Source organism: Notamacropus eugenii, chromosome 1, assembly GCF_028372415.1.
Source record: "Notamacropus eugenii isolate mMacEug1 chromosome 1, mMacEug1.pri_v2, whole genome shotgun sequence".
NCBI lineage: Eukaryota > Metazoa > Chordata > Mammalia > Diprotodontia > Macropodidae > Notamacropus > Notamacropus eugenii.
The window spans coordinates 386,798,312-386,818,962 of NC_092872.1; the positions used below are offsets into that span (position 1 = coordinate 386,798,312).

Genomic DNA, 20,651 nt, shown 5'->3' on the forward strand with positions numbered 1-20,651 from the left:
GCAAAAAGAAATAATAATAATAATTTATGTCCAGATGTGAAGGGGGAAAAAATGACTAGTTTGATTTCTAAGACTTCCTGTGATTAAGGACAAGTACAATGAAAGAGCATTTTAGACACTAGGGGGAGCTCTCTGATCAGTTTTCACTAGGCACAGTACAAGCAATTGTGTCGACTGCCTTTTTGCAAGAATAGTTATACAAAACAGTTGTGAGAATACCATATCAACTAATAGCTTTAAGTTATGTATATTACTTTTAGATTTATACTAATCCTATACAATTTAGATCGCACAGAGAACTTATCTAGTTACTATGGCCTATTTTCTGCAAACATGGGTTACCAGGAAAATAACATTAAAAAAAGACAGTAGATTCTATTGGCTAAAGTTTCCCGATAGTATATTCTCAGACTCTAGGTAAGTAGCAATTTTTTCATCTCTTTACTAGAATGAACAGTGAATCGTCTAATAACTGTACGGCAAGTTACATAACATTTGCAGATTTAGCCAAAGCAACATTTATGATAAAAGAGTAGGTCTAAAACCACAGGTGTACTGCTCAGCAAAGATTATGATCAGTACTGATTACATCCCACTATTCAACTGTAATGGGAAACACTCTGGGGTAATTTCCTAGTAAAACTAATGAAGGATCCAAGTGGAAAAGGAATAAATTATTGGGTTGTTGTTGTTTTCTTTTAAATGCACTAACTTTTTGAGATTTGCCTGAGGGCCACTTAGTTTCCCACTAGAAGAAATAGTTTACTAAGTAAGCACTAGGGCAGTGAGAAGCAGTGAAAAGAGCATTACATTTGAAGTAAAGGCACCTGACTGAGCTCAAGGTCTACTACTAATGAACCTTGGGCAAGTCAAAACCTACCTAAAGCTCAGGTTGTTCTTTACTGTAAAATGAAGGATCTGGATCTCTAGAGAGACTCTATAGTCCCTACTTTTAGCTTTAAACTGAATGATTCAGGAACTGTAAAGTTCTCCAAATTTTAGCTATTCACTACATAGCTAAACTTAAATATTGACCAGTAGTATATTGGCATACTACATGTCTAATTTTGCACATCCAGATTTTTACAGAATGCAAACAAAAATTTAATAGATTCCTCACTTAAGAAGTGATTTCCCAATTGGTGACTTATCCATGCTCCTCCTTTTCTTCCCCCTTACATGAACTTCTATTTTTTTTTTAAATTTCTGGTCAGTTCACTTTTTTAAAAGCACCCCCCAAAGAGTCTATAGGATTGTCCTAAGATGCTAAGCAATGCAACTCAGTTAGTTTTACATTTTATCAGCAGTTCTGGAAAATAGTTCTGATGGTTAAAAAGGTTGAAATCAATGTTTAAAATGGTGCTTTTGACTTGCTTCTACATTTCAATCACCTATGCTATTCTTGAAATGCATATTAAGAATGACTTACCTATTTGGTTATATTAAGAAAAATTCACACCCTATTTTTGCATTACTTCCAGTTCAACAAAAATTGATGTGCTCTGTAAAAACAAAACTTACTTTGAGAAAATTTAAAATGTAACTAATGTGGGTCCATCAGTGTAACCAATAAAAAGAATCACAGCAAAACTCACAGTACAACTATAATTATATTTAACTACTTAAAATTCAATTCAGTCCAACAAAGAGAGTTGTCAACTACACATATGGCAAAATGTACAAGAGCTAAAGTCACTGCCCTAAAATAGCTTACAATATGGGCTTTAAGTTATACATTCAAAATATGAAATAAAGGAGAATGTAAAGTTAGACAGCAAGCTCTGGAAGACATCTTCTGAATTCAAATCCAGCCTCAGACACTTACTGCATGACTGTGGACAAGTCACTTAACCCTGTTTACCTCAGTCCCTTATCTAGAAAATGAACTGGAGAAGGAAATGCCAAATCACTCCAGTATTTGGTCAAGAAAACCCCAAAACAAGGTCCCAAAGAGCTGGACATGACAAAAATGATTCAGCAACAAAGTGACTTTAAAGAAGGGAGTGAATTACTTCTGAGAATGGGGAGAGAAGGGTTAGGTTGTATTTACACCACAGTTTCTTAAGTACGATTAACAGAAATACCTATTTCCAGATAGATATGTCATCACTGCATAATAACAAAGTTCTCAAAAGAATAATTACAAATTATTAACAACCATATGAATGACGACTTCAAATCACTAATAATCAAAACAATCCTGAATTTCAATTCATACTCAACAAATTGGAAAAGATAAGAAAAATATGGGATTGGGGAAATACAGGATATGAAGGCATTTTTGGTGAAGCTGTGAACTGGTTATAACCATTCTAGAAGGCAATTTCTAATTCTACAAATACAGGGCCTAAAATCCACACCTTTTGAACCAGAGTTTCACTTGCAAGGCAGAAACCAGAAAGAGATCGCTGACAAAAAAAGAAAGGCCTGTATGCCCCAAAATATTGATAGTAACACTTCTGATCAGGTGATGGCAAAACAAATTATGGTATAGAATGTAATGAAATATTACTGTGCTGTAAGAAATGATGAATATAAAAGAAGCATGTAAAGATTTATATGAGCTGATATCAAGTGAAATAAGCAGAGCCAGGGAAACAATATATACAACAATGTAAATGGAAAAAACAATCAAATGTTTGAATGTTGTACAAGTGTGGTGTCAAAGATCCTCTTCCTGTTCCTTTGTAGATACACACAGGGGTTCACAGGTATGGAACACTATATTAAGATAAGACTTTGTTTTTTACATTGATAGGTTTGGCTGTTTTTCTTGTTTTCGTACACAGATGTGTAAGTAACAAATATACTAAATATGCACAGAATTCAAATAATTTTTATTAAATTATCTTTCACAGAAGTCTTAACCTGACATTAAAGGAATTGAATTGAGAATGATTTCCAAACACATGAAAAAATGTCAACATGAAGACATCAGAAGGGGGTAGGAAAAAAAAAAGAGGAAGGTGAAGTGAATTGTGTCTTCTGGATAAACATTTTCAAAATGTTTTGACATGAAAATCAAAACAATTAAGAAAAAATTTTCCTTAGAACTAGCCACTTAAAATGCCAGGAAAATTGACTCCTTATTTTGTGTTTCTTGCCTAATTTGTAATGACTTTTTAAGAATATTTGCACTTAAAGCCTGATAATGATTCATGCAATTTCCACTGTTCATCAGCACTTCCAAGTCCTCCCTGTAGGCAAGCTGAAAACTCCATAGGGTATTTTCTAAAACTGATGTATATCACTCTTGTTAATACTAAATCTATCATGACCAACCAACATTCCTCACCCGGTTGTAATAAATACATATTCTTACTGTTAGTTTAAATCCTAAGAATAATAATAACTCATAAGCATTTTGAGCGCAAAGCACACTCCCATTACAACCCTGTGAGGAAGGCTCAGCAGAGAAAAAAAAAAAACTTAACTATCATTGCCAACTCTATTGCTATATTTGGTTACATAGGATCACAATTTACAAAGGAGCTCTGTTACAGAACTGCAATGCCAAATAAAGTATAGTATAACTTTACATCTCCCCTCCCCCAAACATTCAATAAACATTGCAAAGTTGATAGGTAACAAATAACCCATTCTCCATTATCTGAAAACAAAAAGCCAGAGTATAGGAAAAAGGAAGAGAATTGGTAAAAACACCAAAGAAGAATTTTTGTTTTAAAAACACTACTGACCAAAAAAAAAAAAAGTATTGAAATAGCTTGTTAAGTAATAATAATAGTAAGGCATTAATGCAAATAATGCTTCAACAAAGTGCAAGGAAATGTGAGGATACATTCTGATAATAGATCCATCCTTCATTCACCTTGCAAAATATGAAATATTCCAGTGAAAGAGAAAACAATTTGACAAATTACATTCATGTATTACAAAAGGAAAGGAAAACCACCTTGAATGGGAAAACAATTAGAAACATTTCTAAAACTCAATGCCTTATTCTATTAGAAGATTTGAGAAAAGGGAAATCTGGTTCCTTTTAAAATGTATATTTCAAACCAATTATATCGTGTGTACATGGAGGGCCTGTGTGCATAATATTATACAGTCAACTATTACACAGAGGGCCTTGCTGGATTAAGCACCTTCTGTTTTCCATCTTTACTTTCCAAGAGGGAACACTAAAATGCTAAATGCTGAAATGTGAAACTTTCTAACTCCCCCTCCTTTTTCTTTTACTACCACCCTGAGTTTTCAATGAAACAGTATACATCATCCTTCCAATATCTCCTTCCGTAAGGAATAAAGGAGATTAAACAAATAAAAGAGCTCACTGCCAGGTTCACTGGAAAAAAGGTTTTTTTCCTTCCAAAATTCAATGTTTAGGATCATTCTCAATACTTGATAAAATAGTTATTATCCATGACAATGGTAGCCAAAACTTTTAAAATGCTACAATGTAGAAAAAAAATTTTGCCTGTCACAAGTATTGTCTGGCATAAAACAATAAAAATGAAAAAATACAGTTTTCTTTTGCCATTCATGGACATATCAAAACAGTGACACATCTCTGATACCACCATTTTTGAAGTTCTAATAACTTAATCTGCCCTTTGTTTTGTAATCTGCCTAGGCCCTTAGCACAGAGTTTGGCACATAGTAGGCATTTAATAAAAGCTTGTTAACTTGATTTAATTTTCTAAATCTCTCCATAACCTACACAACAAAGAAAACAAAGGATTCTATTTTTCCTGACTAATCTGATTTTGTCCTTTTCAAAAGCTCCCCAATACATAAATTCTACTCATTAATATTCCCCCCCCCCCAAAACTGGCCTATAATTTCTGTAGTAATCAATCTGCCAACATCTTAGTATTTTAGGAAGCAATTCTGAACTACAGAATTTGAATTAACCCTGTTGTTTTCCTATTAGAGTAATACTCTTTTGGTGTTTTCTCACCAACGCACTTGCCTGGCAGTTTAAGTACTTTTTAAAAAGTTGTTCCTATTTAGACTATTTTTCATGTAAAACATAAATATAATTTCAATAGAGAGTTTTGACTTTTTTTAATAAGCAAAAACTTGTATTTTAGGAAAAGAAAGGATCTGATGGGGTTAGAATAAAATTTAATTTTATTACTATCAGTAACATTCACACAATAATTTTTACATTAATCACCAAACAATGAATTAAACATTAAGCACTCCTCAAAGAAAATCCATAATTATTAAAAGCTTAAAATAAAAAAGCTAAATCTTAAAAGCAAAGGAGAATTAAACCCTTATTTTCATCTACTGTGTACTTGAAACATCTGGAAAGTCAAATATCTTGCTTTAGTGCAAAAAAGCAGTGGAATTTCAGTTAAGAAACTTGAGTTCCAATTCCAGCTCTGCCCTTTTACTTAGCTGTCTGCCTCTGTATAAGCTACTATGCTCACTTCTCTAAGCCTTTTTCTTCATAGGTAATGGGGACATTATGCCTACTTCACAGGGTTACTGTGAGGATCCTTGCAGGATCTATAAAAAGTATAAAGTAATTTATCATATTATTCCTGATAGAAAAGCTTATCAAAACTCTTCAAGTTTTGAGATAGTGGAAAGTCTGGACTGAGTCACAAGACCTGAGTTTAAGTCCCTGTTCTAACTTACTCACAATCTCCAAGTGCTTCAGTTTGCTCATTTGTAAATGGGGGATAATATCTGCACAAGGCTTTTATAAAGAAATTATTAACTGAGTTTTTAAATACATGCCCAGTTGACCCAAAGCACAGGTATACTAATAGACCAAAAACAAGCTTATTTAGTGTAAATCTTTATGCATAAATCAAACGAAACTCCTGCTTTTAGTTTAACGAAAGCTGCATAAGTAAACAGGCAAGCACTCTTGAATGTAGTTTCATCTGGTAAATAGTCTGAATTGATCATTTTAAACATGCAGTATAGTATTTTACTTAGAAATACACAGCATTAGGCAACATAGCTACTCAAATACCTAGATCAATGTCATAGGTCTAAGACAGCAACCCAGTGTTGACTACAACTTGACCATGAAAAAACCGTTAGGTTTCCCCTCAAAAAACATATCAAAAACAAGACAATTAACTTGATCTGAATATACCACAGTTTATATAGATACTTCTGGGATTTCTCACTTTTCCCCCTAAAAGGGCATATCTTCTTAATACACATTCAGAATCTAATTTGAATTTGCAACTTTTCAAGGGAATACTTTAATAATTTATGAAGCAGATGTGCAAGGCAAACTGCATAGAAACAGATAAGCCAAAAAAAACATCCTGATGTCCATAACTGAATTGTGACTAGTGGGAGGAAAAACTAGAAAGCTATTTCCTGTGCCTTACAACTTCAGTGGTTAGACAGCATACCAAGTAAAACAGCCCATTATGTAGCTCCCTCCTTTTTAAACATTATAAAAGACCAAGACTCCAGGAATTCCCCCATCTAATGTATTTATATGTTTCCCTCTATCCATTTGATGGATATATGCCTATTACCTTAAAATTAAATGCTTGGGAATTTTAGCAATTAAAAAAATGAATATTAGTTGAGCACCACAATTCATTAGGTTACTAAATATATAAGTGGTGACCACTTTGGTATATTAAGGATGACATCTTTTTTGCAGTTTTTAACTGAAAAACACAATCTGACCCAAAGGTGATGTAACAAAAGAAGACTACTATTTTGTAGTATATATCTATAGGTCAAAAGGTGTCCACTCCTTGTCACAGATGAATAAATAAGCCTTGATACATTTTTTATTTTAAAGATCAATTTCTTCCATAATTTTGTGGATAATTCCTTCTGAACTAAAGTTTTATTTCACATTATATAAAAAGGGGAAATCTGGTACCCAAATCCTTCTTGCCCCTAATTTAATTCCTGTGTACCTACAACCTATGTGGAAGTGGAACCAAATCCCACCTACCCTCCATGAAATAATTTTATTACACAAATTAAGCTGCCAATAAAACTAGCATAGACCATGCACTTGCTACTCAACTTGTTTACAGAAATTATTTTTACATAAACTCAAAGAATTGTGCCAGTACTGAGGAAAGTAATGCTATCAGGAGAGGCTGCTACTGAATTCTTAAACTGAGGTTCTTTTAAAACAACTCTTTTATTATGAACTTGATAAACATTAACACAAATTTTCTATATGCAAAGAACAGAAAAAGATGATTGTATATGAAGTCACAAATTTTTTTTACACACAACTGACAGTCTTACTGGTTTTTGACTCAGACCTTTTTGGTAGTTTGTCTAAGTTTACCACCTTTTTCTCAGAGTATATTTAAACGTATAAAATAAAATGCATAGGATTACAAAGAAAACTGATTATACTAAATGGAGTTACCAAAGTATTTCTCCCAGTCAAATTCATGGAAATCTAGTTAAGAACCACTGACATAATAGCTTCTATTTTAAAAATATGATAAAATTTAAAACAGTAATACCAGCATTGTCCTGACTTTTTTCATTCCTAAATTTACTACACAGACTGTTTCCCTGACCTTTGAAGAAGCCTCATACTATTATATTCCTGTCTTCTGCTCCTTCTGTTATTGATACACCTCCCAATCACCTTATTGATGCTGATGTTGAGCTGCTACTCAACGAATTCCACATTACTTAGGGCTTAGCAGCAGCTTTCTATCTTGATGTTATTTTCCTCTTCAGACTGATCCTAATCCTTTGACTAATAACTTTTGCACAACTAGTTGAGCAACACGATTATTACAGAAAAAACACTTGTCTGGCCTTCAGGTCAAAATTTTAATCCTGGAGCTGGCTGCTCACCAGGTATATGACTCTGGATAAGTTCAATCATCTCTAATCTTTATGCTCCAAAGCTATAAAATGGTGTTATCAATCTTGCTTACCTCAATATACCCCAATACATTTTAGTACTATCCTATCAAAATTAAGTGAAATATCTATCAAATGAAATAACATCTGAAAGTGCTTTAAACTTTAAAGTGTTATAAAATAGATTATTATGGGACAGTTCTATGATTAGGTATTGATGGACATCCCTACACTTTTGGCCTAAGGATTGCAAAACCTTACTTTTCAACGCCTTTAGCTTTGTAGCTCAAGAAAATCACAGGGCACCAGGCTGTCTGCTCCAACCACACTGTTATAACTTAAGCAGCAATGTGGCATGCTCAAGGGAAACTGTTCCACATAGGCTAAGGCTAGTCCAGATAGCGAAGCAGCCCGGAAGGAGGCAGTGTGGAGCAGCAACTTGAATCAAAGATTTTTAAGAGTCTAAACTAAACCATAGGCAACGCCTCTTTAGAAATTGTGAGAACAAAATGTTGATAATCATTTTCAGAAAATTAGATCTCTTAATGTTTAAGTCAATATACATTCCAAATGCGCAAAATTTCAATTTAAAATCAACTTAGCTGGAATTTTTTTCATATATGACTTCATACAACTTTATGCTCTGATGTACTTATAATACTGTCCATGTAAATATCTTATCCCCTCCTGCTATAACGTGAACTCTTTATAGACACTTTATCCTATTCATCTCTCTATAATGCCTAGCACTATGCATTGCAGATGATGAATGCTTAATAAATGCTTGTTAAATTAATGAAGACAATTTTTCTGTATTTTAAATGGTATTTCAACAAAGGAAAATTCATATTAAATTTCAGATGCATTTGTGCAAGTAACCATCACTAATGAAGCTTTTATTTTATAAGGATTATATACCCTTACAGAAACATACTCTCTGGCAATGTTAAACAAGAATAAAATCATACTTAACACAAAAAACAAGCAATCATTTCTTTTCTTAGTAGAGTAGGAAGACTAAAGGACAGTGTGCAAAGAGATTTAGATTTTCTGAAACAATAAGGAGCATAAATACTTCAATTTCCATGCCTAGGCTTTGCAACAAAATCCCAGTACACCACCATGTTTATAGTCAAGACTGCAGTTAAAACTTCAGATAAAAATCATTTCTCTCAGACACGCCGCCTCTCATGTCTAACGGTAAAAAAAAACCTAGAAATACTAGTCTTTAAGAAAGTGATGGTATTTATCAGAACTACAGATTGATGTGTATTCTGAATAGTTATCTCTTGTGACGGATAACTTCTTTTTAAAAAAGTTATTTTACCTTATTTATCCTTGTAGCCACCACCAAAACAAATTCATTCTCTGTTGCAGAATGGAAGAGTAGAGGAACTATACAGTTTTTGAGTTTATATTTATTTATGAAATCTGGAAAGTGTTGGAATAATAGTTGATGGATTCTATATGGGGGAAATTATCTCTTTTGAATTTATCTTGATAGGCAGAATTACATACTATGAAAGAATCAAATTGAGAGCATAGGAGAAGAGTCAAGAGACTGAGGGTCAGGACATTTGGGTCCTAATACTGATACTACCCACAGGCAGCTAGGTGGCGCAGTGGATAGCGCTAGACTTGAAGTCAAGAAAACCTATCTTTCGGAGTTCAGATTTGGCCTCAGACATCTACTAGATGTGGTCCAGTCGTCCTGATCTATATCTTGCCGCTGGACCCAGATGGCTCCAGAGGAGAAAGTGACCTTGGTGACCTTGCTCAGCCCTCCTTCACTTAATTACAATTCACTTGCAAGTCAGGGAATCTGCTTCCTGATGTCATGGTACTCTTCAAGAACGAAGAACAAACAACCCTGGGCAAGTCATTTAACTCTGTTTGCCTCAGTTTACTCAACTGTAAAATGAGCTGGAGAAGGAAATGGAAAACCACTCCACTATCTGCCCAAAAAAACCCCAAAAAGGGTCACAAAATGTTGGATATGACTGAAATGACTGAAAAACCAACCACTTTTGCTACCTGAAAATAAGAGGATAAGGAAGCTCTCTGAAGATTATTAAAACTATTTGAGAATTTGGGTTTTGTACATTCTGACTAGAGGAATACCATTATCACCATTTGATCTGATCCAATAAAACTATGTGGATTCATACTGAAAATTATGTGGTCAAATTTTTTTAATAGAACTTTCCTTCCACTACATATTTGGAGTTGATGTCATGAACCTCTTCGAGAATGAAGGACAAACTACAACCTATGAGTAGTTCGAGCTACCTGAATGGGGAGCCAGCAGGCCAGTTTCAGTTGAGTAACTTCTCTCCTCTTCCCTAACCTGAGGGTGTTCTGCCCAAAGGAAGGGAAATTTTGATGGCCCAAAGCTACCTCATTAATTTGGGGTTGACTGGCTAGATTTCTTTCTCAAAGACTAAGCCTTAAACCCAATTCACTCTGGATCTCAGGGATTGCACAACAATATAAATAGTAACAGTTTCTCTTTTGACCAGCAAACCCAAGGATCTTACTCTCCCAGTTTGATTTTTTTTTAATTAAAGGGGCCAAACCTAAATTCACTTCTTAAAGAGGCCTATTCACTAAATGGGCATTGCCTCAGGCAGCGAGAACTTGGTAAGACCTTAGCTTAAAAGGGCCAAGGTCTCCCACTGCATCCTGAACCATTTTCCAGGCCTCCTGATCAATATCAGGCCATTGGACTCAGATGACTCTGGAGGGCTTTGCATAGCCCTTCCTCCCTCAAATCAAAGTCAACTACAAGTCATGTCATCAGCTCCCTCATGTCATGGTCCTCTTTGAGAATGAAGGGGAGGCAAAAGAGAAATAGAAGTGATGAAATTGTATATAAACAAATTTCTGAACTGAGACAACCAGTAGGACAAAAAGAAGCTCAGTGAGTAACAGCATATTCAGGGTGAAAGGAAGCAATTAAAAACTACATATATGTTAATTTCCTACCATACAGGAAATCAGTATATAGCATACAGATCCTTGGAAAAGTCTGCTTTTTTTAGATGACAAATCACAATTAAGGAAGGCTTCATACCACACAGAATTTAGACATGTACATATATATATAACCCAAATGAAATAACTACTTTATTGTAAACTGGGGAGGGATACAGTTTTTATACATAATTTTTCTCCTCCCAAGCCATGGTTAAAGAAAACAGAAGGAAAACAAAATACGTAACCAGCAACTAAGGGATGGTTACACAAAGCACAGTATATGAATGTAATGGAATATTACTGAGCAACTGGGAAGAAGGATTAATAATTTAGAGAAACACGGGAAGATTTCTACAAAACAATGAAGAGTGAAGAAAGCACAAGCATAAATGAAAGCAACAACAACAACGTAAAGTATGTCAAAACAAAAGTTGGGCAAAATACCCCAATTCATTTTAGTACCATCCCATCAAAATTAAAGGCTACATCTTTCCTTTCGGTTAACTATTGCCAAACTAACTTTTTAGGGAAAGTAAGGATGTATGTTGGGAAGGATCTGTACTGAAATGAGTCAAATGAGAAATTCTGATACCAAACTTCAGTGGATCTCTAGTATAAAATGAAAAACTCTTCAGGCTGGCATTTACAGCCCTTTGTACTTTGTCTCAAACCATCTTTCTGGACTCATGTTCCATACTTCCATTCACTCTACAATCCTACACAGATCTGCTTGCTTCCTGGCTGATCCCTGTATCCTCCGTGGGATCTCCTGCCTCTTGCCCTATGCAATGTGTAAATTCATTTATGTTATGAATATTTTTCTCCCTCCTCTACTGCTCATGGAAATCATAATTCCCTTCAAGACATGCCTGAAGTGCCACCACCCAAAGAAGCAGTCTTTTTTGACTTCCTTCTAGGTTCAGTTGTGAAATTTCCCCAGAAATGGCTTTGCATTTATTTTCTATTTATCATCTAAATCTCACATACCCCACAGAAGAATAAAAGCTGCTTTAAAGTTCTGCTTTTGTTCTGATATTCTCAAAGCCTAGCACATATTCTTTAGATATAATGGGCACCTGAGTAATTGGGGAATTAAATTACCTAATTAAATAAAGTAGCCCACTAAATAAAAAGGTTAAGAGAAGTAGGGATTGGATTTGTGGCACTTTTTTCACTGTTCCTAACAGTGCCTTGTACATTAATGCTCAGATATTTATTGAATTGAACACATCCAGATACACTTGATAACTTTAAAAGTATTCACTATAAAATGTCAGTTAATAAAAAAGGTTAAGCCTCAACATTTTAACTAATCATTCTCAGAAAACCTATTCAAAGATCTAGAAATTTGTTATGTTGCCCAAGGCTCTCATTTTACAGATGATGAAAATAAAGCCCAAAGAAGTTCAAATCACTTGTCCAAGATCACCCAGGTACCATGTGGCCAAGTCAGGATTCAAATTCTATTCCTTCGAATCCAAATCCAGTGCTCTTTCAACCATACCTCTTATTACCCTTTGCTATTAAAAAGATAACAGAATGAGATGTATTGGTCCTGAAAAGGTTACATAATTAGAACTCCTTTAATTTATAGGATACCCAGGTATTAACCAAGAGAGAGAGGATTTGCTTCTAATTCTAGCATTTCAGACTCTCTACAGGGTTCCTTAAAAAGTCAGGTCTTCCTGGGCCATTTGAACAGGATAGGTTGTTTTTTCTTTTTCAGATGGGCCAACTGACAGAACTGATGAAGGTACCTCTGACACAAAATTTTTCATGACCCTCTTAGTTAATGTTGTATTCTTCTGAAATCACTCCACAACACATATCTTAATACTTCTTATACAGCCTCCACCCCCTACATGTGCAAACCCTGAGAGAAGGGACTGTTCCATTCTTGCTTCCCAGTACTTTGAATACAGTACATAGAACTAGAACTGTGACTTCCTTAGTATGAGAAACTCTACAAAGACAAAACTCCCTCTTAGAATGTAGGTCCACACCCATTCTGCAACTTAGTCTTGGAGAGTTGGTTAGAACACTGAGGATTAAGTGATTTGACAGAATCATGCATCTGGTATGTGTCTAAGGACAAACTTGAACCCAGGTCTTCCTGGTTTCAACACTGCCTCTGCGAGCATAATGTGTGTACTCATCTTTCATTGTCTAAGAAGACCATGCCATCAGAGAAATAATGACATGACTTGCACTTGACTTTGTTTTGAGTGAGGGAGGGCTGTGCAGCTCACCAGCCTCACTTCTCCTCCAGAATCATCTGAATCCAGTGACCAGACATTCATCAGGATGACTGGAGATGACCCAGGATGAGGCAATTGAGGTTAAGTGACTTGCCCAAGGTCACATAGCTAGTGAGTGTCAAGTATGTGAGGTGACATTTGAACTCAGGTCCTCCTGACTCCTGCACTGGTGCTCTATCCACCCCACCACCTAGCTGTGAGGATAATAGATACTTAATGTTTACTGACTTGAGAACCTTGAATCTTAACCAACCACTGGGAGCCCCTATCCACTGAAAAACAATTAGAAACAAAGTATCTATCACTGATTGAATTTAGTCTTTGTTCAAGTCACTTCACTTTCTGGACCCATCTCTTCACTTGTAAAATGAGGGAACTGAACCTCTAAGATCAATTTTATTTTTAACAAGCCTTGAACTTGAATCCTGTGGTGCCTCACGCTTAGAAATAATCAACATCAAACAGAAGTAGTGTTGTGGGGGGGCAGGGAGGGGGAGACAGTCAAGGAGGCCCAGTCTTACCCCCAACCTTACCATGATCCCCCACAACTCCTTAGGCCATGTTAGCTTATCTCTGTTGTACGTCTTCCTTCCACTCTGGGATTTAGTTGTCTTTTGGTACTCCACCCTCCTTTCCTGGAGGGCAGGACAGAGTTCTAAGAGTTGTTCAGCCCTTTTCTGGAGAAAGTACAGTTATCCATTCCACACTGCAGAGTTACCCCCACAACCTGGAAATACGCGAAAAATGTTTGGGCTCCCTTCTTCATATCAGACAAGTCTGAATTTTTTCTTTAAGGGGTGTTACAGAACCTTATTGTAAAATTTGGGTTAAATATTTAGTCACAGGTTCTGTGTCATCTGCTGGCCTTCCATCTGAGTTGTCTGTGGCTTTCACAAAACTCTTCCCAAACTTACTTACTTACATACTTACAAACTTTCTTACTTACATTGACCCATGATACATTGCAACCACAATGGGTAAAGTCACAATGTGGAAAGGATAGCTATAGTTACATAATAATACATTTATTAAAATTAAACATTATTTTTTGGAAAAAGAAAGGAGCCTGAAGCTTAGATCAAGCAAAAATGATGTAGACTAGGCACAAAAATTGCCTCTTCCCACTCCAGGGTGACTGATCTGAAGGACAGTGGGGTGAGAGTCAGGGGGAAGAGGGGATACCAGTGTCAACCTAAGTGTTAAGAGTTCCACTCAGCCATGTGATTAAGAGATGGGAATGTGACACCACATTCAATAAATACCACTCATTACTTCTCCTATAATAACTACTTAATAAAGGTTTATATTATATCTTATAGAGAAAGAAGGAAAGAAGAGACAAAAAAGTTTGAGGAGCAAACATGCATAGAAGTACACATACAAAGGGACACTCCCTCCCCCAAAATACATACACATATACACGCACAGAGTCACAAAGATGTTCATGGAGCAACACTGCCATTTTGTGGACTTTTAGAATACTACCACTACTGAACACCTTTACAACTACAGATATAAATCAAGCTATCTAGGTACTTTCACTGTCAGCTGGATAAAAGAGGTTGCTTATGTCTGATGCAGATTTCTGAAAAGTTTTAACTACATATTTAATATGGGATTAGGAAGATCAAGGTACTTGGAAACTGAGAGATTTTAGAGGTACTTCTAAGTAATGGGGAAAAAAAAGGGTAATCTTTCTTATTCCTTGGCAAGAACTGTGAATGAGTTAAGATATTTCACATGGGTGGATATTTTGGATATAATTATATATTACATGTGGATATTTTGGATATTATATATTACATGTGTGTATATACACACACATTCTCAGTAACATATAAACTTACAATTGCACAAAAATGGCCAAGGAGTGGTAGAGAAGGAAAAAAAGCATTTCCTACTACATTTGATTTAGTCTCAAAATCCCTTTGAAGATCTAGGTATATAGGGGCACTCAAATATTTAGATACGTAGTTTAAAATTCTTACACAAAAAATTTTTTGTCATTAATACAGGAAGAGGAGTTACTAAAACTATTAGTTTTAAAAAGGTCTGGTGTAAACATTTCTGATCAACTGTAAAAAAAGCATCTTAAACAGAAAATAACTCTACTTTTATCATTTACAAAGTGTCGAAATTAAACTAAAACGATCAAGAGGTTGTTTTTTAATTCAAAACTTTACACTAGAAATTTAAGTCCCCCTACTCAATATACATCACCCTTGTTTCTTGAACTTCAGATAACTATTAGTTGACAGAGTATTTTCCATTTTAGTTTCACCATGTCAAAGGCTAATTAATATGCAAATATTTTATTCACAGCAAATTAAAATCAAGATGATAAAATACTATTTTCAACATTTCTATGAGAAAACTTGGTTTCTCAAAAGTGAGTTCATGGGGGGTGGGGGGTGGGGGTGGGCACAGAGCCAAGATGATGGAGTGAAAAGATAGACCTGCTGTAGCTCTCCCCACAAAGCCCATAAAATACCTGTAAATATGACTCTAAACAAATTCTAGAGCAGTAAAATCCACAAAAGGACAGACTGAAAGAGCGTTCTAGCCCAGGGCAGTCTGGAAAGCTGACAGTAAAGGTCTATAGCACTGGGCTCAGAGGAGAGCACAGCCCAGCCTTGGCCGTGCTAGGATAGGACCAGAGCAGGCTTCAGGGAGCTGAGTCACAGGTTTCAACTCCAGTTCTCAGATTCCTCAACCCACAAATGCCAGAGAAAACTTCAAAGGTCAGTGAGAAAGCTCTTTCACCTGGGTGAGAAGGGAGCAGGGTGCTGACCTGCAGCTTCCATTTTTGAAGCCCTTCACCTAAGACCCCTGGGAACGGGGCGGGGGGGGGGGGGGGGGGGGGGGACGGAATCAAACAGATGATCTGAATCTCAGCCCTGAGTGGCAGCCCTGGAGTGAGGAGGAGCACTGCTGGTGGAGCAGGAACCCTACTCACAGATCCTGGACAGAAAAGCTTGTGGTTGCTCCCAGACCAAAGCACAGACCAGGAGAGGAGTAAACTTCTCTCCCTTGATTGTGCCTCCCTGGAGGAACTGAGAACTTACAGGTCCTTAACGCCCAAAAAAAGGGGGGAAAAAAGACTATAGAAGGTTACTTTCTTGGTGAACAGGTATTTTCCTCCTTCCTTTTGAATGAGGAAGTTTGCAAAGCATACCATTAGAGGAAAACATCAAAGTCAAGGCTTCTTCATCCAAAACCTCCAAAATAAATTTGCAATGGTTTCAGGCCATGGAAGGGCTCAAAAGAGATTTTGAAAATCAAGTAAGAGAGGTGGAGGAAAAATTGGGAAGAGAAATGAGAATGATGCAAGAAAATCATGAAAAGCGAGTCAACAGCTTGCTAAAAAATGCTTAAGAAAATAACACCTTTAAAAACAGACTAACCCAAATGGCAAAAGAGGTCCAAAAAGCCAACGAGGAGAAGAATGCTTTCAAAAGCAAAATTAGCCAAATGGAAAAGGAGGTCCAAAAGCTCACTGAAGAAAATAGTTCTTTAAAAATTAGAATGGAGCAGATGGAAGCTAATGACTTTATGAGAAACCAAGAAAATTACAAAACAAAACCAAAAGAATGAAAAAAATTGAAGACAATATAAAATATATCATTGGAAAAACAATCGGCCTGGAAAATAGATCCAGGAAAGACAATTTAAAAATTATGGGACTACCTGAAAGTCATGATGAAAAAAAGAGCCTAGATGTCATCTTTCACAAAATTATCAAGGAAAACTGCTCTGACATTCTAGGAACCAGAGGGTAAAATAAATATTGAAAGAATCCACCAACCACCTGCTTAAAGAGATGTCAAAAGAAAAACTCCTAGGAATATTGTAGCTAGATTCCAGGGTTTCCAGGTCAAGGAGAAAATATTGCAAGCAGTCAGAAAGAAACAATTTGAGTACTGTGGAAATACAATCAGGATAACACAAGATCTAGCAACTTCTACATTAAGGGTTTGAAGGGCTTGGAATATGATATTTCAGAAGTCAAAGGAACTAGGATTAAAACCAAGAATCAACTACCCAGCAAAACTGAGTATAATACTTCAGGGGGAAAAATGGTCATTCTATTGAACTGTTTACATTGCTACATGGAAAGATAATATTTGTAACTCTTGAAACTTTTCTCAGTATTTGGGTAGTTGGAGGGATTATATACATATAGACAGGAGGCACAGGTTGAGTTGAATAGGAAGGGATGATATCTAAAAAAATAAAATTAAGGGGTGAGAGAAGAATACATTGGGAGGAGAAAGGGAGAAATGGAAAGGGGCAAATTATCTCTCATAAAAGAGGCAAGAAAAACCTTCCTGAATAGAGGGGAAAAGGGGGAAGGTAAGAGGGAAAAAGCAAAGCTTTTTCTCATCACATTTGGCTTAAGGAGGGAATAACACGCACACTCAATTTGGTATGAAAATTTATCTTACACTACAGGAAAGTAGGGGAGAAGGGGACAAATGGGCTGTGGGGGGGGGGGGGATGACAGAAGGGAGGGCAAATGGGAGGAGGGAGTAATTAGAAGTAAACACTTTTGGAGAGGGACAAGGTCAAAAGAGAGAAGAGAATAAATGGGAGGACAGCATAGGATGGAAACATAGTCTTTCACAACATAACTATTATGGAAGTCTTTTGCATAACTACACATGTATAGCCCATTGCTTGCCTTCACAGTGGGGATGGGTGGGGAGGGAGGAAGGGAGAGAAATTGGAACTCAAAGATTTAGGAAGGAATGTTGAGAATTTTTTTGCATGCAATTGGGAAATAAGAAATACAGGTAATGGGGTATAGAAATCTATCTTGCCCTATAAGAAAAGACAGAAGATGGGGATAAGGGAAGGGAGGGGTGTAACAGAAGAGAGGGCAGATTGGGGGAAGAGGTAATCAGAATGCATGGTGTCTTGGGGTGGGGAGAGATGAGGAGAAAATTTGGAACTCAAAATCTTATGGAAATGAATATTTAAAAATAAGTATTTTTTTTTAAAAAGTGAGTTCATAGGTCCCAAATGAATTATCAACTGATAAGTTTCAGTAGGGCAAAGACCCTTATTATTTACCTATCTATAGAAAAGTTAAGTTCAATGTCTATTTGTACATCAACACTACTTTACTTCTAGTTGCTGAACAGACAAGTGCCACATAAAGAATGGCATTAGAGAAAGTCTTAAACTATTCACTAATAATAAATAGTCAGAAGTGAAACAGTGGTTTTTAGAGTACTCTGAAGGAAGAAATCACCATAACTTAGAAAGAATTCATTTCCACATCCTTCTTGGCACTGACACCATCCACTACCTAGTTCAGACCTTGGCTGGACTATTATTTCAACAGATTTCTTCCTAATTAGTGCCTGTGCTTACAGTCTTCCCCTCTTTGATTCATGCTCCAACACAGTTGTCTAAATGATCTCCCTCACTACAGGTCTCAGTACATTACTCCCCTGGTAAGGCAACTAGGTGGTACAGTGAATAAAGCACTATTCAAATCTGGCCACAGCAACTTCCCAGCTGTGGTGACCCTAAGACTTACTGTCTAACTCAGTTTTCTCAACTGTAAAATGGGAATAATAATAGAACCTACATCATAGGGTTGTTGTGAGGATCAAATAAAATAATATTTGTAAAATGACTGGCACACAGCAGATTGTTAATAAATGCTTGTTCCCTTTCCTTTTCCCTTTCTGCTCAAAAATCTCAGTGGCTCCTTGTCTCTAGGATAAAATACAAACTGCCCAGCCTGGCAATTATCAATTGTTCTATATAATATGGTGCCCACTAACTTGTCCAGATATATCATCTCTGCTTTTGCACATGTTGTCCCTTATGCATAGGATGTACCCCCCTTCACTTCTTCCTCTTAGAATTCTTAGTTTATTTCAAGGCTCAGCTCAGATATTACTTCCTAAGGCGGAGCCACTCTGAATCACCCTAATTGTTATACTGTTCCTCTCCTCAAATTACCTTGTATTTACTTACCTATATAAGATACAGTCCTCCAGCTGAAGATAAATCCCTTAAGGGAAAGGTTTATTTCTTTTTCTTTGTTTTCCCAATGCCCAATACTACTTCTATGGCTTAAGAAACGTTTACTGAATTAAACTGAATAGTCTCACCCTATAACATAGATACTGGATTTACAGTACTGACTCTTATCCAATTAAATTTGTAGCCTACCTTTCCCCATTTCAAATTTATTACCAGCTTATTTCAATTAAGTGTCTAAAACAAAACATTTGCAATGCTGTTTTGTAATCACCAATTGCCCCATATAGTTGTACACATACACTCCCATGCAGATTATTAGTATGGAAACAACTAGTTTACCAACGTAGTATAGAAAATGAACAGAAAATTTTGTGCTACATCATGAAAGTATGGTTAAAGTTTTCCAGCTAACTGAGCCATGCTGCCTTCTAAAGATTATTCAATAAGCAATATTGCTCATAAAACTGAAAGACTGGTCGAAGAATTGACTGTCAAGACTACAAATTAGTGGATATGGCTGCCTCAAGTCTCTTCCCCACTCCAATACATCTGGCATTCAGCCATCAAAGTGATTTCCTAAAGCCCGGGTCTGATCATGTCCCAACCCCACCCCAACCCTCCTTAATAAATTCCAGTGGCTCCCTATTGCCTCCAGTATCAAATACAAAAGGCTCTGTTGGGCATTCAAAGCTATTCTGATTTAGCTGCCAACTACCTTTCCAATTTTCTTATGCTTTACTTCTGACGTCTATCCAGTGTCAATGGCCTCCAGGCTATTCTAAAAACAAGATACTTCACATCTCTTGACTCCTGGAATTTTCTCTGGCTATGTCCCATGCCTGGAACGTTTTCCCTCCTCTACTCTACCTACTGACCTCCTTGGCTCTCTTCAAGATCCAATTAAAATCTCATCTTTTACTGGAAGTGTTCTCCAACACTTTCAAATTCTAGTGCCTTCCCTATGTTAATCATTTCCTATTCACAATGTAATTCCTCTCTTTCTCTCTCTTTACATATACACACTTATTACACGTACATATATGTACATATGTATATATTTATTTTGTCTCCCCTATTAGACTGCAAGGTCCTCGAGGGCAGAGATTGTCTTTTATATTCTTTCTGTATCTCTACTGCTTTGCACTGAAATGTTTATTATTCAGCTCAAATTTCCATTTCTACTAGCACTGTAATTATTGTACAGAGCTTATTCTAAAATTAAAAGTGCCAGTAATTTGAAGTTTCCACAAGGTGTAGGAAGGACAAGCTTCAGTGGAGTTCCCAAATAACAAGATTAAGGCTAATGGACTCACCTCAAATAACCTAGCACTTTTAATGAGGATGTGAAAGAATGAGGCATCAACTGAGCTATCAGTTATACTCAACCAATCCTTCTAAATTTGTGTGTGAGAGAAATCGCAAATATTTAATGAATCCTAGAATTTCCTGTATGGCTCAGAAGTCACTACGTTTCTAAAATCAGCATATGTGGATTAATTTTCCTCAAGCATTGTTAGGATGAAACAAAACTACCACATAATGACTTGGAAAAAAAGTCAAAATTTTAAAAGAAAGTTGATTAATTTTAATGTTTTTTCATCGTGATCTACCATTTTAGGGAAC

The 20,651-nt window shown here is 36.2% G+C and overlaps 1 protein-coding gene across 4 annotated transcripts in view; it reads right to left on the reverse strand.

Annotated features, from left to right (window-relative positions):
- CLINT1 (clathrin interactor 1) overlaps positions 1 to 20,651 on the reverse strand; it is a 67,286-nt gene that overhangs the window by 31,285 nt on the left and 15,350 nt on the right. Inside the window, exon 2 of one of the 4 annotated variants that reach the window (XM_072630854.1) lies at positions 1,430 to 1,502. The exons of the other annotated variants lie outside the window; for them this stretch is intronic. The gene's annotated coding sequence lies outside the window, so the exon portion shown is untranslated. The remainder of the gene's footprint in view (positions 1 to 1,429; positions 1,503 to 20,651) is intronic. 4 annotated transcript variants of the gene reach the window in all.